The 17,788-nt window shown below is 42.6% G+C and overlaps 1 long non-coding RNA gene across 1 annotated transcript in view; it reads left to right on the forward strand.

The window, feature by feature from the left end:
- Window positions 1-17,788, forward strand: part of LOC138150798 (uncharacterized) — a 71,796-nt gene that overhangs the window by 6,737 nt on the left and 47,271 nt on the right. Inside the window, exon 3 of the long non-coding RNA XR_011165653.1 lies at window positions 5,129-5,218. This is a non-coding gene — a long non-coding RNA (uncharacterized lncRNA). The remainder of the gene's footprint in view (window positions 1-5,128; window positions 5,219-17,788) is intronic.

Below are 17,788 nucleotides of genomic sequence, written 5' to 3' on the forward strand. Positions count from 1 at the left end.
CTGAAAATAGGTGCAGCGTACCACACTTGTGGACCTCCCATCTCTGCAACGAGGTGGGATGGGAGTATCTTCTCATCTCTTTTCTTTGACGCCATGCTTGTTCCTTGTGATTTTGTAAAATTCACTTTTGATTTTCTTGTGATTGTTCTTCCTGTTGATGTTGTAGTCATTGTATATGTTGTTTTCTTGGCTTCATTCTGTATCAGTTCATACAGATCTTTTCATGTTTCTCTGTATTTATCATATTCATCTTTTCTTATAGCACAGTACTATTCCATTACATTCATTTATTTGTTTAGGCATTTCCCAAATGATATCTACTTTCTTTCCAATTTTTTGCTGTCACAAAAAGTACCTTTTAAACTTTTCAGTTTAATATGGATTATTAACATTTTCTCCACAACTTTCTTAAGTCTAGACAATCCACAAAATAAAAAAAAATCAAGCTCTGGTTTGTGGTCTGCCAATGTCTAAAGTGTGAATGCTCACACTGATAATTTAACAATAGTCTGTCAAGACCATTGGAGCTGGCTCCAGCACCCTTCTGGTTAGTTGGAAGTTGTTCTGAGAAAGATCTAGAGGTTTTAGTGGACAGCAAGCTCCATGTGAGTCAGTAGTGGGATGTGGCAGCCAAAAAGTGAATATAATCTTGCATAGTTTTCAGGAATGTGGAAAATGATACTGTCCTCAGATTTCACCTGGAGTTATTGTGTTCGATTTTGGCCTTAAGAGTTAAGAAAGACATTGATAAACTGGGAGAATGTTCAAAGGTGGGCAGCCGGGATGGTAGAGGGCCTTGAAGCCATGTAACGTGATGATTATTTAAAGGAACTGGCCCTATTTGACCTGGAAAATTGAAGACTGGGAATTGGGGGAGAAGGTATGATAGCTGTATTCAAGTATTTGAAGGGCTGTCAAGTGAATTTGTTGTGCACTGCCCCAAGAGCAGGACTGAGGAACAATGAGTAGACATTGCCTAGATGCCAACTCCCTAACAGTCACAGCTGGGGAAAAATGGAATGGGCCCCCCCAGAGAAGTGGTAGATGGATCTCCCTCTCTGGAGACCTCCAAGCAGAGGAAGGACAACCACTTGTTGGATGTGTTTGCGTGCCCCTACCCATGGGTGGCTTGGGCAAAATGTCCTCTGGGATGGCTTCCAGCTCTAAAATTCTGTTATTATGTAATTCTTCCTACGGATTCCACAGTCACAGCTCAGTTAGGCTATGGGGATTCCAGTGAACAGAGGGATACTGTTGACAGCCAATTTTTCATAGCTATTAAATCTGCTTTAAAACGATCTTCTCTGAAGCAATAATCATGAATCTTCTCATTTGGATCTCTTCTTAGAGTGCTCTTTACTATCTTTGATGACGGGTCCTAACACTGACCTCTAGCTCTTCAGAGGGCACTTCAGGGTCCTGTAAGAACTCTGGGTTGTCACTCTGAATGCTATTTCTAATTTTTTTGAACCAAAGTCTCTCTAACCTGGAAAGGACTGAGAGACCATTAGGCCCACACCTCTGGGTTTCCAGGTCAAGAATCGGACCCCCAGATAGAAGAAGATGACACAACTACAGGACCCTATCTAGATTAAGGTCCCTTCTTCCTCTAAATCATTTGCTCTTTTGAAATTATAAATGTTATCCAGGAGAAAGATGTGAGGAAATACTTGACAATGGAGTGTAGGGTAATAGTGTTAAAATAGTAATATTAATAACACATTTCAGGTTTACAAAGAGCTTTACTCATAAGAATTAGTCCAAATTATCCCCATTTTACAGAAAGGAAGACTGAGGCATATAAACGAAGTGACTTGGAGCGGCTAGGTGGTGCCGTGAATAGAGCACCGGCCCTGGAGTCAGGAGGACTGGAGTTCAAATCTGGCCTCTGTAGCAGCAAGCACCCCGGCGTCCTCAGGGTTTGCTGCTACCACAGGTTCTTGGATCTGCTTTGTTAAAGGAAAGCAACTCAAAATGGGTTAACAAGCTTACTTTAATCAGTCAGACATATATCGTTTACCTTGTTCAGGGGAAAAGGTCAGCACCCCAAACTTCAAAGTATACAGGCAGAATTATCAAGACAGAAACAGATCAAGTAGACAGCTTTCCAAACTGTCCAACCATTATATCCATACCAAATCAACATCTGGGTTTTTCAAAGCCGGAGGGGCCCTGGACAACAGCTTCCCAGAATACAGATCAAATCACAGAACACTTCTCAAAGTGAGCCCCCAAAACAAAGCTTCACATCAGGGCTTATATAGCCTTCTCCTGGCTCAGAGAATGTAACAACCTTATTGACCCACTGGCCAATCAAAAAGTATCTACTGAAAAACAAGCCTCCCACCCCAGGCTTCAGGTGCACTTTAGCCTAGGGGCAGGGAAGATCTTCCAAATTTGCATTCCCATTACAGCCTCATACACTTAACACAAAAACTAGCCATGTGACCTTGGGCAAGTCACTTAACCCCAATTGCCCCTCCCCTCAAAGCAAAAAAAAAACGAAGTGACTTCTCTGTGATCTATAGATTGTAAATGTCACAGCTTGGAATGGAACCTTCATGAGCTAAATCAGTTTGTATTAGTTCTTAGGCCTCTGTCATTGCTTGGCTTGATAATTGATTGTCACCTCAGCCAGCCAGTGAAAGAGGTCACATCTTTACACTTTTGTCCCTCTCCTAACTGACGATGCAGAGAATGACCAGCCATTCTGGAAAGGAAATGCTAGACAATCTGGACTGCTGAAACAGATGTTTGGTGTCTGCCATGTTAATGGAGGGAGACGGAGAGACTTCTACCTGGGCCAGGAGCCATTGCCTAATGGCTAAATGCCCCAGATGAGGTAGGAGCCTACAAGTGTTACTTCTCAGTTCCCTTTGGGTGAGCCTGTCTTACCCCATGACTCTGAGCTCCCTGAGAATGAGATCTCTTGTCTTTTTTCAGATCCTGAGCCTCATGAAGCTGAATCTGGACCTTCTCTATTTCCCATCACAGCTGCCAATCACAAAACTCATTATGGTCATATAGGTGAATTGAAATATTCACCTGAGTATTTAATGTGGAAGCATATTTAAAAGCCCAAACTGACAAGATAATTGCCCAAATCCCTCATTTGAGTTTTCTTGAGACAAAAAGATACTATGGGTTTTTGGGGGCATAAATTTGCATATGGACCCAGTTTCTACTCATGAAGGAACCTAAGGCCATGTTTCTGACATGAAACAAATAAAACATTTCTTTAGTCCTGTCTTCCAAACCAATATTCTGGGCACAGCACATATGAAATACAGAACAGATTTTCCACCGCCAACTTCTAATCATTTCCTGGCTTAGAAAGGACAAAGCTCAACTCAAAGAGTCATAAACAGATATACAGATGTACTGGGATTAAAGAAACCCTACCATATGGGAATTCATGTTTACAGAAACAAGACATAATGATACTAATAGATTTAACAAATCCATGAACCCCTGTTATAATCCCTGAACCCCCAAACCTGCCGACTTTTAAGGTACTTTGTCGTCTGCATTCACTCAAAACCCTGCTCACAAGCCCCCACCAATGTGTTTACTTTTACTAGTTAGCCAGATGCCACAATTAGTTCATAGCAAAGGAATTTAATGAAATAGCAAAGTAAGAAAAGTTGTAATAGACCATTCCCTTCATAAGCCTGGAGTACACTCTCACACAATTACCCTTCCCATCAGAGGAAGGAGTAGACACACATAGGAATTGTGTATGAGAGGGCACACATTCATGGAACATGTGTGGCCAACAGAAACGGAAAGGGACGTACACAGAGAGAGCAGAGATGGCCAGGGCACATATATGAAGCCATGGCTCTGAGGTTCCAGGGCTACTGATGTCTGCTGGTCATATTTGGACTGATTCCTACTGAGCACCACATCATTGTTGCTCCCAGCTTTTCCTATCAGATATTGTGTTGGGTTACTGTTACTAGGCTTTAGCTTGTCTTTACATGAGGTTCTTACTATTTCTTCTCTGTATGACTCTTTTTTTTCAGTTTGATCACTTATCCTTTAGCTTAGCATCCAGAGGCTAAACTTCAAATGTTTTAGGAAGGTATAGCCTTCACACAATCAGCATTTTTTTCACTCTACAGGTATGGGGAAGTTCAGATCTCAAAGCCTTAAATTCTAGGGTTTAAGCTCCTTTGAATTACAAACTAGCTAGCCAGATTATTAGAGCTTGAAACTATTTAGTTCATTTTTGCAACTTCATCTTCCTAGTAAGATTGATATTTCTTTTCCAAGCCTCTATCTGACTTAGGGTTAGAAAGTCCTTCTAAATTCTGTTTAATACCCTGATGGTGATTCTGCGATCCTGAAATCATTCATGGAGCTTTGCCAATGAAATCCCAAAGGATCTGGGTGAACCTGGGGCATTATATTTTTAGCCTCCCAAAATTCTTTGGATCTTGCTATGTAAGTGAATGTGTGGGTAGAGGCACAAACAAGAATTAGATAAATGATTTTGGTGGGTAGAGCCCATCTTGTAAATGTGGCTGGCAACAACTTCACCAGGGTTTAATTAAATATGCTAACCCTCAAGAACAAAGAATTTACAAAGCATATCAAGCAAACAGGTCACTATCTCTAATAACAACTATAGAAAAGCTATTAAGCTAAACAACCTCCTAAAAGGGATACCAGTGAGATGGAATGAATAAACAACATATTGAAGTCTTAAAAGGGAATTTTTACCTTGTCATAGAATTTCATAGCAATGAAAGAACTTAGAACATAGAACATGAAATGTTAGAGTTCTAGCTCCTCCTTTTCAATGAAGCAAAACTCCGACTCAGAAAGCCTGACCTGTCATGATTTGTCCAAAGTCCCAACAAGTTGGTGACAGAGTTCTGACAAAAATCCAGGCCTCTTGACTCCCAGACCAGGGCTCTTTCCATTATGTTTCCCCTTGGGATAGGAGTAGTAAAAATAGAGAGAAAATCCTAAGAGCTGGTTCTTCATTGAACACAATTCCCTTTCTCAAGGAACTAAGCCCCCAAGAACCAGATTTCCTTTGATATTTTAATTGCCAGGGGTGTACTGACTCTTCTGTCTCCCCCTTTTCTTCCTCCTCTTCTTCCTTCTCTTCCTCTTCTAGGTGGACTCGCTAGTGGATAGAGGTTGGACTTGGAACCAGGAGGATCTGGGTTTGAATATAGACTCATACTTATTAGCTGTATGACCCTGGGTAAGTCACTTAACCTCTCTATACCTTAGTTTCTTATCTATAAAATGGGGATGACAGTAATAGCACTCACCATTCAGGGTCGTTGCAGTGGATCAAATGAGATAACATGTAAACTATTTTGCTAAGCTTAAAAGGCTATATAATAGTAGCTATTATTATATTCTTTATTTCTATCCCCTCTGGATTTAAAGATAGCTAGTCTTATAATGGATAAGAATAGAAACATATATAAATGTCACATATTCTGAGATACATAATATAGTTCAAGAGGATGTAAGTCCTTGAGGGCAGGAATGATCCCACTTTTGTTTTTATATCCCTAGTGAGTAGCAAAGTGCCTGGTATGTAGTAGGTACTTAGTAAATGCTTGTTAATGGAATGTTAGGTACACATGTGTGTGTGTGTGTGTGGGGGGGGGAAGAGATAGAGAAAGAAGAAAGAAGAGGCCAGAAGAGGAGAGGAGAAGTGCAGCTTATCATGACTACAGAAGCCTGAGGTCTGACCTGGAGTCACTGAGTCAGAAATTCCAGCAGGGAGTTACAGGGTTACCTACTTCTCTAGGTGAGAATCTGAACGGCACAGAGAAGCTTGTAGTTCACAGTCCCTGCTGGTTAGTGCCCTGGTCATTGCAGACAAAGGGCTCACATGTGCAAGTAGCATTGTCCGGCCAACTGACTGTGTGGGAGAGCAGATGAGCCACAAGTCTGGGATAATGGGTTCCAGAAGAAGTTTCCTCAGCAACTCTGTTTTCATAAATGTCCAGATTCTTCTCTGCCTCTGCCTTCCTGTGTCTGCTGCTGGACAGATTATGGTATAAAGAGACAGATGGAGAGATGAAGGGGGAGAGAGAGAGAGAGAGAGAGAGAGAGAGAGAGAGAGAAAGCCATGCTGAGAGTGAGAGGAAGGAAAAAGCCAGAGACAGAGAGAGATGCAGAGAGATAAATACTGAGAGATGGAGAGAATGAAAGAGGGAGGAGAGAAACAGATCTGTCTGAATTATAAAATATTTTAAAAGAATAACAGTTTTATTACTTTAACCTAAGTGAGGCAGCAGGGAGTGTAATGCAGTGATGTCGAATTTAAATAGGAAAGGGGTTACTATACCTTATGTGCAGCGGATAAAGTGCCAGGTTTGGAATTGGGAAGATTCATCTTCATCAGTTCAAATCAGGCCTCAAATAATTTCTAGCAGTGTGACCCTGGGCAAGTCACTTCATCCTGTTTGCCTCAGTTTCCTCATCTGTAAAATGAGCTGGAGAAGGAAATCGCAAACCACTTCAGGATCTCTGCCAAGAAAACTTCAAATGGTTCACAAAGAGTCAGACATGACCAAACAAAAAATAAACCTTATAAGTATTTTTGTGGGTGCATATTGACTTAGGATACCACATGTTAACATCACTAATGTTCTATTGTGTTTTTATTTATTTTGTTAAACATTTCCCAATTCTGTTTTAATCTGGTTGCAGCAGCTCTGTGGATGTTGCCTGTGGCATGGGTCTCATATTTGACATAGTGAATGAAGAGCTGGTCTCCAAATGAGAAAGACTGGGTTCACATCCCACCTCTGACACATACTAGCCATGTGACCTTGGGGAAGTCACTTAGTCTCTGGGTTCTCTGAGGAATTTCTCTAAGTCTATAAGTTTCAAAGAAAACATCAAATCATATTAGTAGAGGGAATTTCCTCATCCAGGGAATTCCTGATATAATTAAAATCATAGACCCATTTCTTCTCCTCAATAAACCTCCCATTCTTGTTGTCTGATAGAGGTCTTTTGGGGATCAACTTTACTGAGTGGATAAACATCCATCTGGAGCTATAAGCTGACTCCTTTTACATGTGTGGGGGGGTGGGCCTCCAGAAAAAGAAACTCCAGGTTCAAGGTACTGACTGGACCTGCATCCACTCAAAAAAACTTAGCTCATGTGCTTCCAGGACTGTATTCACTTTTATTAGTCAGCCAGAAGATACAAATAGTTCGAGGCAAAGGTATTTGAATGTGAAATACCCCAGTAAGGAGAGTTTCAAGAGAACATTTCCCTCATAAACTTGGAACACATTCTCCTGCAAATAAACATATCATCATTGGGAAGAACGGTCACGTCTAAGAAAAACACATGGAAGGACAAACACACTGGGTCCACATGTGGCCAAGGCTCAGAAGCTACTCATGCTCTGCATTCAGCAGGGCCAGAGATATCTCCTGATGATGTCATCCTTCTTCTCCACGAAGAGTTGGAATGGAAGTATAGTCTAGTCTAGTATGGTATGGTATGGTATGGTATGGTATGGTATGGTATAGTATGGTATGGTATGGTATAGTATAGCATTAGTATAGTATAGTACAGTACAGTATAGCATTAGTATAGTATAGTAGAGTATAGTATGGTATGGTATGGTATAGTATGGTATGGTATGGTATGGCGTGGTATGGCATGGTATGGTATGGTATGGTATAGTATAGCATTAGTATAGTATAGTAATAGTATAGTATAATGTAGTATAGTACAGTACAATATAGCATTAGTATAGTATAATATAGTATAGTGCAGTATAGAATTAGTATAGTATAATACAGCATAGTACAGTACAGTATCGTATAGCATTAGTATAGTAATAGTATAGTATAGCATTAGTATAGTATAGTAATAATATAGTATAATATAGTATAGTACAGTACAGTGCAGTATAGTATAGTCTTTGCTGGAGATTTCTCACCTGCTGCTGATTTCATGTGGTTGGAGCTGATGGTGATCCACTAATCTTGTGGTTGCATTTGTCCATTGGTCTTCCAAGGACTACCAAACTCCTCTCTGCAACCAGCTTGTGAGCCTCATCTCTCTGGTGTTCCTGTTTATTTAAATTCCCAGGGCAGTGACAGGAAAGCCCCTCCTAGATAAAGGTGGGCTTAAAATTCTTCAGTCGAAGTTAAGACCATGAGCCAACACACCCATCAAAGACCCCAAAACTAGAGAGGGTGTTTCTAGGCTAAAAGTCATCTGACTTTTGCATGTTGTGTATCTGGGATGACTCTGGGGATGAACCTTTGTACCAGACAGCTATCTAATTTCAGGTTAGAAATTCCTAAACCCTTGTTTGACTGAGTATACAAATAAGTTTGAACCAAAACAAAAGCTTGTTCAAGGTCATTGTCCTTCACCCACCTGACCTACACTTCTGTCTTTATTATGTATGTGGCTGATAGAAAGCTTTGAGAATTCCTATATAAGAATGATTTGTAACACATATATGCATATATACATATTTGCATACATGTATATGTAAATTAGTAGCCATTCATATATATAAACCATTCTTACATATAGACTATATATGTATGTGTATATGCATATGTGTGTATATAGATAGATAGGTAGATAGACAGATAGATAGATGGACTGACTATGGGACAGTTAGGTGACACTAGAGTGTTGGGTTATAGATAGATAGAGTGCCTGGTCTGCAATAAGGAAGACTTCCTGAGTTCAAATCTGGCCTCAGATACTTCCTAGCTGTGTGACCCTGGGCAAGTCACTTAATCTGTTTGTCTTAGTTTCCTCATCTATAAAATGACCTAGAGAGGAAAATGGCAAAGCACTCCACTATATTTACCAAGAAAACCCCAAATGGGGTCATAAAGAGTTGGACATAACTTAGAAACAAGTAAACAGTGACAACATATAGACTATATATGTGTTTACATGGAGATTATATTGTGTGTTTATGTATGTGTGCATATACATCCATATATATATGTGAGAGAGAGAGAGAGAGAGAGAGAGAGAGCAGATTCTCTTTAGTAGGCTAAATCATCATTGCTGAGCATGGAGGGGTGATAGTGGTTGTGGTCCTCAGATCATAGTTTCATACATTTAGAGCTGGAAGGGACTTCAGAGACCATCTGGTCCAAAACCTTTAATTTATCCATGGGGAAACAGAGACTCAGGGAGGTTGAATGACTTGGAGGAGGAACATATCTGGGGAGATGCAATTCTTATAGAGTATTTAGATGAGATCAGTCCTGGAGAACAGAACTCATTTCCACATGTCAAACTGGCTCATCTTTGGTAATATTCACCATGTGGTTTATGGACTACAGGAGTATGGAGCCAGGTGGATCCCACAGGAACGGAAACGATTGCTTTGCTCTTGTGGCACAGGACTCTTTCACATTCTCTTTTGTTTTGTTGTAGGCAGGTGGTGCCTGGCTTCTGTCCCTGCCCCTTTTTTTCCCCAATGGGAAGGGCACTGGGTCAGGGGCCCCTGTGTGGTATTTGAATTCTCTTTGTCAGAGCTTGGTCAAGTTCTGTGCTTCTTCAAAGCCTGGGCAAGGTCTATCAAATAACAGCTCTGAATTATACTTCTGGGTCCCATAGATCATAAGTCATTGGAAAGAGAGAGCATGGAATTTGGAGTCAGAAGACCAGGTTCAAATCCTGGCTCTGACTCTTCTTATTTGACTAAATTACTTCCTCTTTGTGGTTCCCATTCCTATAAGATGTTGGATTCAATGATTTTTGGCATGAAGACTCCCTTCCATGACACCCCCTTCATGTTTTTACCCCAAGCAATTCTACTTCCTATTAATTTAATTTTTTTTCTCAGCAAATATTATATTTTTCTCCATAGAAAATTCTCCTTCCTATCTTGGCTTCAGTTTTCTCCACTGTCAAATGAAGGGGTTGGGTTAAGTGGCCTTTAAAATCCCTTGTGGTTTTTATTTTCCATGTTCTATGTTTGGTGACTGGTAAATCACTTCTCTGATTCCATAATTGAGGTCCATGTGTTTATTCATTCCTGACTATCAGGAAAGTGGATTGAACCCAACCCAAATAATCTTTCTAAATTAGGCCTACATCCCAGAAAGTACATTTGTACTTTGTACATTTATGCTTATATTTTGACAAATAATTCCTCTTCCATACTCAAGTTGATTATAAAATCCTTTCTTCATCTGCTATCAGAGTAATCATCCTAATGTCCAGGTCTGACCTGGCCACAACCCTGCTCACATTCAATTCAATTCTACTCAAACCAGTTCAGTTCAATCCAGCCCAGTTCAATTAAGTTCAACAAAAATTTGCTAAGTGCAAAGCACTGTATTAGGAGTTGGCGATGCAAAGATACAAACAAAAGCCAGTTTCTGCCCCTAAAAGTTCATACTCTGCTTCAGCGGCCAACACTGCTGTAGATAAATAAATACAAGGTAACTTGAGAAAGGGGGGTTGGCACTCACAGATAGAGAGATCAGGAAAAGCCTGACAGCCCAAGGTTCCACCTGAGCTGAGCCTTGAAGGAAGCTTTGGATTCCAGCAGGTGGAGATAAGGAGGGGATACATTCCAGTCATGGGGGACGATTTGTACAAAGGCACAGAGGCGAGCAGTCACCCACCCGATCAGTCAACGAGCCAAGGATGGAATGCAGAGTATGGAGAACAATCAGGCCACTTTGGCTGGGATAGAGTGAGCAAAGGGAAGCAATGTGAAGAAGCCATTCTGGGGATGAGGGCTGGAGGCTTGTAATAAATGCTGAATGATTGACCGACCATCAAACCAAAGGATTTGTATTTTACCCTGGAAACAATTGGGAGTTATAGAAGACTCTTGAGCAGGAAAATGGTACAGGTAGAGTTCTTAAGATAGACTAGAAAGTGACTGTCTGTCAGGTAATAGAACCTCCATGAAACTTTCTGTGACTACCCCAATTGAAAGAGATTGCTTCCTCTTCAAAATGTCCTAGAGCTCTTCAGGAAAACACTCCAAACAAACAAAAAAGCCCCATTTTTATCAATACCAATTTAAAAAAGTATCACAAATATTCCTTACCGTCACCTCTCCCCCAGGAAAGAGTCCCCCGTGACCCACAGTCCTTTACCTCTCTCTACTGAGAGGAGATAGGTAAGTGTCCTCCTTTGTTTTCTGGAACCGATATTTGATATTGCCTTTAACATGACCACCAAACCACCAAAGCGTTATTTTCTTTCATATTACCGTGATCATTGTGTATGTTTTTTCTTGGTTCTGGTTTCTTTACCTTCTATCTGTTTAGATGTTTTTCTGAATTCTTTATAGTCATAGTTTCTTAAGGTATAACAATATTAGATTTCATTCACATATCACAATTTATTTGGCTATTCCCTGATGGCACACGTTTTTTTCTTGGTCCCTCCTTTGTCCTTGTCGCCTCCTACCTTGTACCGTGTTTATTTGTGTATGCATCATAGCCTTCTGTTCAGCTGTAAGAGCCTTCAGCCATGGGCTGTGCTGTTCATCTTTGCATTTCCATTATGAAGCAGCGATAGACACATCACCTTTCTTGAATGCAATTGAAGGCTTGGATAAAAGCACTGAGTGAAGTTGCCTTTACCACCCACCATACTTCCTCCCAAGCGGCAATCATGGAGAGTAACAGAGCCACAGAATATATTTCCAATTCACCAAACATTTATTTTAGAGTTTAGAAGGGACTTAGTTACCATTGAGTCAGATTCCCTCTTTGTACCAATGGGGAAACTGAGGCACAGAATGGAAATGATTTGTCCAAGTTTTCTCGAGTCAAGGTAGAACTAGGACTAAGACGCCGGTCTCCGGCTCCTGGTTTGGTGCTCTTTCTCTCACTGCCCACTTCCTTTGGATGGTGAGGTTGAACTGGGGTGTTGGTAGGATGAGTGATGCATACCGTGTACTTTCCCCCCAGGAAACCTTCAGCAGCCCCTCACTGCCTATGCAGTCAAGGATAAACAAATTCCCACTTCCAGTTTTAAAGTGTTAAGGTTCACAATGTTTTCTCATCATAAGAACACCATGACATAGAGAGTGTGTAAAGGGTTATCTTTGTGGACTCCATGTTTCTTTGTTGCTTGGAGACAAGAGAGAGAGCCTTGTTCACTAGGAAAATCCATTCTGTAGACCCTTCCACAGAGGGCTCTCGGTGTGTGAGCAACACAATCTGGCATCCTTCGTGGCATGGATGCTGGTTGAGGAGGTTTGCTTCCAGTGTGCCCAGTTTAAAAGAGAATGGGAGTGTTGAGGGTGGCAGTGAAGTCACTAGACCACCAAGGCAGCCTAGACTCCAGTGTGAAAATTGGGAGGCAGTTGATTGAGCAGAGCAGCTTGAAGCCATTTGGCATGAGGGATAAGAATACTTGTTTCCTGATTCAATTCAGTTATCTTCTCTGCTATTCTGTTTTAATTATATGCCTTTTTGCTTTAAATTGGTGTACTATTGGGTCTGATCTGGATAGAGATTTATTGGAATGGGGGCTTAGAACTGTGGATATGAATAGATTCTGATCCAAGAGAGTACCAGGAACTTTCGAAGTGGTGGAGGGGTGGGGAGCATCCCAGAATCAGGTTGTTCCTAGAGACCCCATTGTAAAGGTTACTATCCTCACTTTACAAATTAGGAAACTGAGACTCAGGGAAGGGAATGGCTGCCTAAAAGTCTCAGCTAGTAAGTGTCAAGAAATTGTTTCTTTGTTCCATTTGTGTGGCTCTGGCTCCCCGAAATGATTTCCCTTTTCCAGGGAGATGAGCCCAAGGTCTGAAGGAAGGTCACTTGGCCCCAGCTGTGCCTTGAGGTTAGCTGGGAGTTCCTTCTTCTCCAAGTCCGACTTTAATCTCAGAAACAGAAACAGTCACCACTCTTTAGGAGCCGGAGAGACTGTTTCCAAAGGTTTAGAATCCAGGCGAATTCCATGGTTGGGAGCCAGACCTTTGGGGTTTGAGTGTTTGGGTTTGACAAAGCGTGACTTCCTGCTTCTAAGAATGAGCTGGGAAAGGAAAAAAAAAGTCCTGGAGACGTTAAAGAGGCCTTGGATGTCTTTTCGGCCATCGAGCGATTTGTGAAAAGAGGACAAGTTTGATGAGTTCACCGAGAATGAATCTGAAACATAAGGATTAGATTTCCCTTGAAATCCACGGGGGAATTTTGAGCAGGGATTAAATCGATAAACTGACAGGGGAAACGCTTAAGGCAAAAAAGATATTTTGGTTCAGTCCAAACCGGATGCAGCCAAAGCAAGGTCTGAGCAGCTTGAGCCGGGATGAAGGCAGCCAGCTCTCTCCCAGAGGCGTGGGAAACGGGATTTGTTTCTGAGGAAAGGGGCATGGGGGCACAGAATCCCAGGCCCAATGCCACGAGGGAGGGAGAGTTCAGGCCAGGGTCTGAGGGGCTGCTTAGCCCTCGGGGATGATCCCAGTGCCGCCAGAGGCCCTGGTCCCTTTTAGCTCTGTAGCTAACTTGCTGTGTGACCTTGGGCAAGTCCCTGCTCCTCTCTGGGCTACAGATTTTCTTATCTGTAAAGTGGGAGATGGGATTGAACTATCTTGGCCTTGAGGCCCCAGGTTCCCCACCCTTGGACTCATTAAAGTCAGGGAGGTACGGACTGTAATTAGAGGGAGATCTGGGTGGTCTGAGATCAGCTCCAAAACTTATGAGCTGTGTGACCACAAGAAAGTTGCTTAACCTCTCTGAGCATCAGTTTCCTCCTTTTTTTTTGATGAGGCAGTTGGGGTTAAATGACTTGCCCAGGGTCACACAGCTAGTAAGTGTCAAATGTCTGAGGCTGGATTTGAACTCAAGCTCCTGACTTCAGGTCTGGTGCTCTATCCACTGCACCACCTAGCTGCCTCTTAAGTAAAATGGTTCATAATATTTGCATTATCTACCTTACAGAGTTTCTTTCTTACACTTTCTTTGTAAACCTAAAAGGGCAACAAGAGCCATTATTGCCCCTCCTTGCTGACTTCTGGAGCAATGAATCTTTCTCGGGGAATTTCTATTAAAAAAAGTGCCAGGAAGTCCATGAATGTGGTTTTTGGTGTGTCACCGACCCTTTTATGAACAAGCTTCTCCCCATTCAACCCAAGTCCTGACGTACCCCATCCAGAAACCCACCTCCATCCACTGGGACTTCATGAAAATCACTGTCTCGCTTCTCTCGGCATTGTTTCTTTCAGGAAATCTGCTTTCTCCTGACCCTGCCTCCCCATCCTGACCCTAGCCCCAACCACTGCCTACGGAGATCCTTCCCATCCTTTAGGGATACCTTGGGTGGTGCTTCCATTTAGCCTCCTTGCACCCTGCCCTACCCCTCATTGAATTGATTTCATCTTAAATTCAAACCAAACTCATTCTCTTCCTTATCCCCCATCCAAAAACCCCAAACCAACCCAGCAATGACCGCAAACCTCCCTTTCATAAGTCCCCATGACTGTTGAGGGCTCTTGACTCTGTCACCCCCCATGTATAACCAATGGCCAAGTCCTGCCATTTCTACCTTTGACGCGTCTCTCAAACATGCTGCCCTCCTCTCTGCTGACACTGCCACCAGTCTGGTGCAGGCCCTCGGGACCTCATGGTCATCTTATCCTGGGAGAAACTGGGATTTGGTCAGTTGCAATAGCAATGGGTGTGTCTGCCTGCCTCAGGTATCTCCCTGCTCCAGTCCACCCTCCACTGAGCCATCAAATTCATCTTCTTAAAATGCAGGTCTGATCACTTCAGTCAACTCCAGCAGCTCCCGGTCACCTCCAGGATCAGATGTGAAACCCTCTGTTTGGCTTACAAAGACCCTTCATAACCTGGTCCCAGCTCACCTTTCCAGTCTGCTTATGCCTTCCTGTTGGATCCAGCGACACTGGCCTCCTGGCTGCTCCTTGTTGAAGATGCTCCATCTCCCAACACGGACCATTTTCATTTCCTCTCCCCCCATGCCCAGAACTTCTTGCTCTTCATCTCTGACCCCTTGGCTTCCTCCGAGTCTCAGCTGAAAGTCCCACCTGTAAGAAGCCCTTCCTAGTTCAGCCTGGTCTTATTGACTTCCCCTTGAGGCGATCTTCAATTTACTCTGTGTATATAGACTTTGTTTGTCCATAGTGGCTTGCACGTTGTCTCCCCCATCAGACTGTGAGCTTTCTTGGGAGATTTCTTGGTTTCTGCCTTTCTCTCTATCCCTAGTGCCTGGCATGCAAGAAGTACTTTATAAATGTGCTTACTTTTATGAATTATTATTAACATGTATTTCTTCCTCTTGTATTCAATGGATGTGTTAAATTGAATCAAATTCCCCTAATGGACAAGATGAGTGTCTGGGAGGCTATTACAATAATTTGGGTAGGGGGGAATGGGAGGGCCTGAACTAAGTCAGTGCCCATGGGAGTGTTAAGGAAAGGACCACTGTAAGCCATATGGTAGATGTTGAATCAACAAGCAGGACTTGAAAATTGATTGGAAGTTAGAGGGAAGAGTCAGGGTTGACTCTGAAATGGCAAAAATAGGTAACTGGGTGGTTTGGGAAATTGATTTTTGCAATAGAAACAGGGAATTTTGGAGGAGGGGCTGGTTTAGGAAGCAGCAGGGAATAATCAGTTGTGTTTTGAATATGCTGATAGAATATCTGGGTGAGATGTCTTAAAAGGAGCAATAGAAAGATTAGGGCTGGCTATGTGGGTCTGGAAGTCGTCTGTGCAGAGATGATAACTGGGCCCTTGGGAGCTAATGAGGTCACTGTGGGAAAGAAGGCAGAAGGAAAAGAAAAGGGGGCTGAACGCCCAGCTTGGAGGGAGGGAGCTGTCTGGCAGGGAGAAGGAGAACCAGGAAAGTGAGTGTCAAGGAAGGAGGAGACTATTTAGGAGAGACAGTGCCAAAAATGTCAGAGAGGTCAAGGAGGATGGATTTCTCAGATACAAAATCCATTGGTGACCTTGGAGAGAGGAATTTCAGCAGGGTGGTGGGGTCAGAAGCCAGAGTACAAGAAGTTGAGGAGGAGAGTGGGGAGGCCAGGAAGTTCTGTAGAGAAAAGACAATTCTTTCTAAGAATTTGGCAAGGAAATGGAGGCGTGATTGAGAGTGATTGATTGAGGGGACAGCTGGGTTAGGTGAAAGTTTGGGAGATTTGTGGCATATTTGTAAGAGTCAGGAAAGGAGCCAGTTGATAGGGAGAAGGAATGGAAAACATCTAGTCTTCTCCTGCTCTGGATGAAGGAATCTTCTCTGAGGCCTCACTGACTAGAGAACAAGGGTAGATTTCCCAGCTACCTCCCTTTCACTAGGATGCAGGGCTCACCTGGGCTAGAAAGGTGGGTTGGTGGCAAGCTGTGGAAGGCTTTGAACACTAGGCTAAGATCTCTATTTAGTAGGCAATGGGGAGCTACAGAAGGTTTTTTTTTTTTTTAATGGTTTGGTAGGACAGAGGGGTCAGGATTCTGGTTTTGTTTCTTGTACAAGACATTTAATTTCCCAACTCAGCCTTTTCACTGGTTGTCTTCTGTGCCTAGAATATTCTTCCCCTTCATTTCTTTCCTGGCTTCCTTCAAGTCTCGGACAAAATCCCATCTTTGATGGGAATCCCTTCCCCAAACTCCTCAATGCAAGTGCTCCTTTCTCTGTTGTGACCTCCAATTAATCCTGTATTTTTTTTTTTTTTTGCTTTTTGGAGGGCAATGGGGATTAAGTGACTTGCCCAGGGTCACATGGCTAGTTTTTGTATTAAGTGTCTGAGGCCTGATCCAAACCCAGGTCCTCCTGACTCCAGGGCCGGTGCTCTCTTCACTGCACCACCTAGCTGCCCCGATCCTGTATTTTTCTTGTTTTTATATAGTTGTCTGTGTTTTGTCTCCCCCTTTAGACTAAGTTCTTTGGAAGGAGGGCTATCTTTTGCCTTTTCTATGTATTCCCAGTGTGTAGTAGAGAACCTGGCACATAGTAGGTGCTTGTTATTGTTGTTCAGTGGTTTCACTAGTGTCCAACCTGTGACCCCATTTGTGACTTTCTTGGCAAAGAGTGTTAAGTGACTTACCCAGGGTCACACAGCTAGTAAGTGTATGAGGCCAGATTTGAATGCAGGAGTCTGCCTGTATCCGCTGTGCCATCAAATGAGAGAAATGGCATACTAGTGTTGAGCGAAACCCCACCTTCCATTCCCTTAATTGATCTGTAAGCAGGTATTTTAGCATAACTCCACCCTTCTCTTCCCCTAATTGATCTGTAAACAGAAATTTCAGCACAAACTTCACCCTTCCCTCTCCTAATTGATCCTTTGTGGGGGTTTCAGCCTAAAATCCCTAAACTAGCTGTGTGACCTTGGGCAAGTCACTTAACCCCAAATGCCCTGCCTTCCCCCCTCCAAAAAAAAAGAACCTGGATTTCAAGTAAGCTTTATGGTGATGCAGAAGCCCCAAAGCCCACGTGGTCTTGGTTTACATTCAGAGAAACATGTTGTTGCTGTTTTTCAATCCCTGCTCCATTATTTCCCTTCTGCTGCCCCCCCCACCTCCTACCAGGTATTCCCCATCTCTACCCATTCTGGGTTCCCTGTCCCTCAGCCTAGAAAAAAAAAAAACTTCGCTGGCATGGGAAAATTCAAATATACACTGACCAATCACTGATTGTAGTTTCAGCTTACGTAAGCTGACTATTGTAATCTCTTTAAAAGCTGGCATACTGTTCATGCCAATTTATTGTCTGATTTGGGTATGTGACCCCAGCAGTTCCGTGGTAATAAATCCACTTCCAATTTTAATCTCGGGGATCTTCTGTCTCACTCCTTTATGCCCAACACTAA

The sequence above is a fragment of the Petaurus breviceps genome, unplaced genomic scaffold (genome assembly GCF_028583685.1).
Source record: "Petaurus breviceps papuanus isolate PSGF00001 unplaced genomic scaffold, PetGlider_PUasm1.0 140, whole genome shotgun sequence".
Taxonomy (NCBI): Eukaryota; Metazoa; Chordata; class Mammalia; order Diprotodontia; family Petauridae; genus Petaurus; species Petaurus breviceps.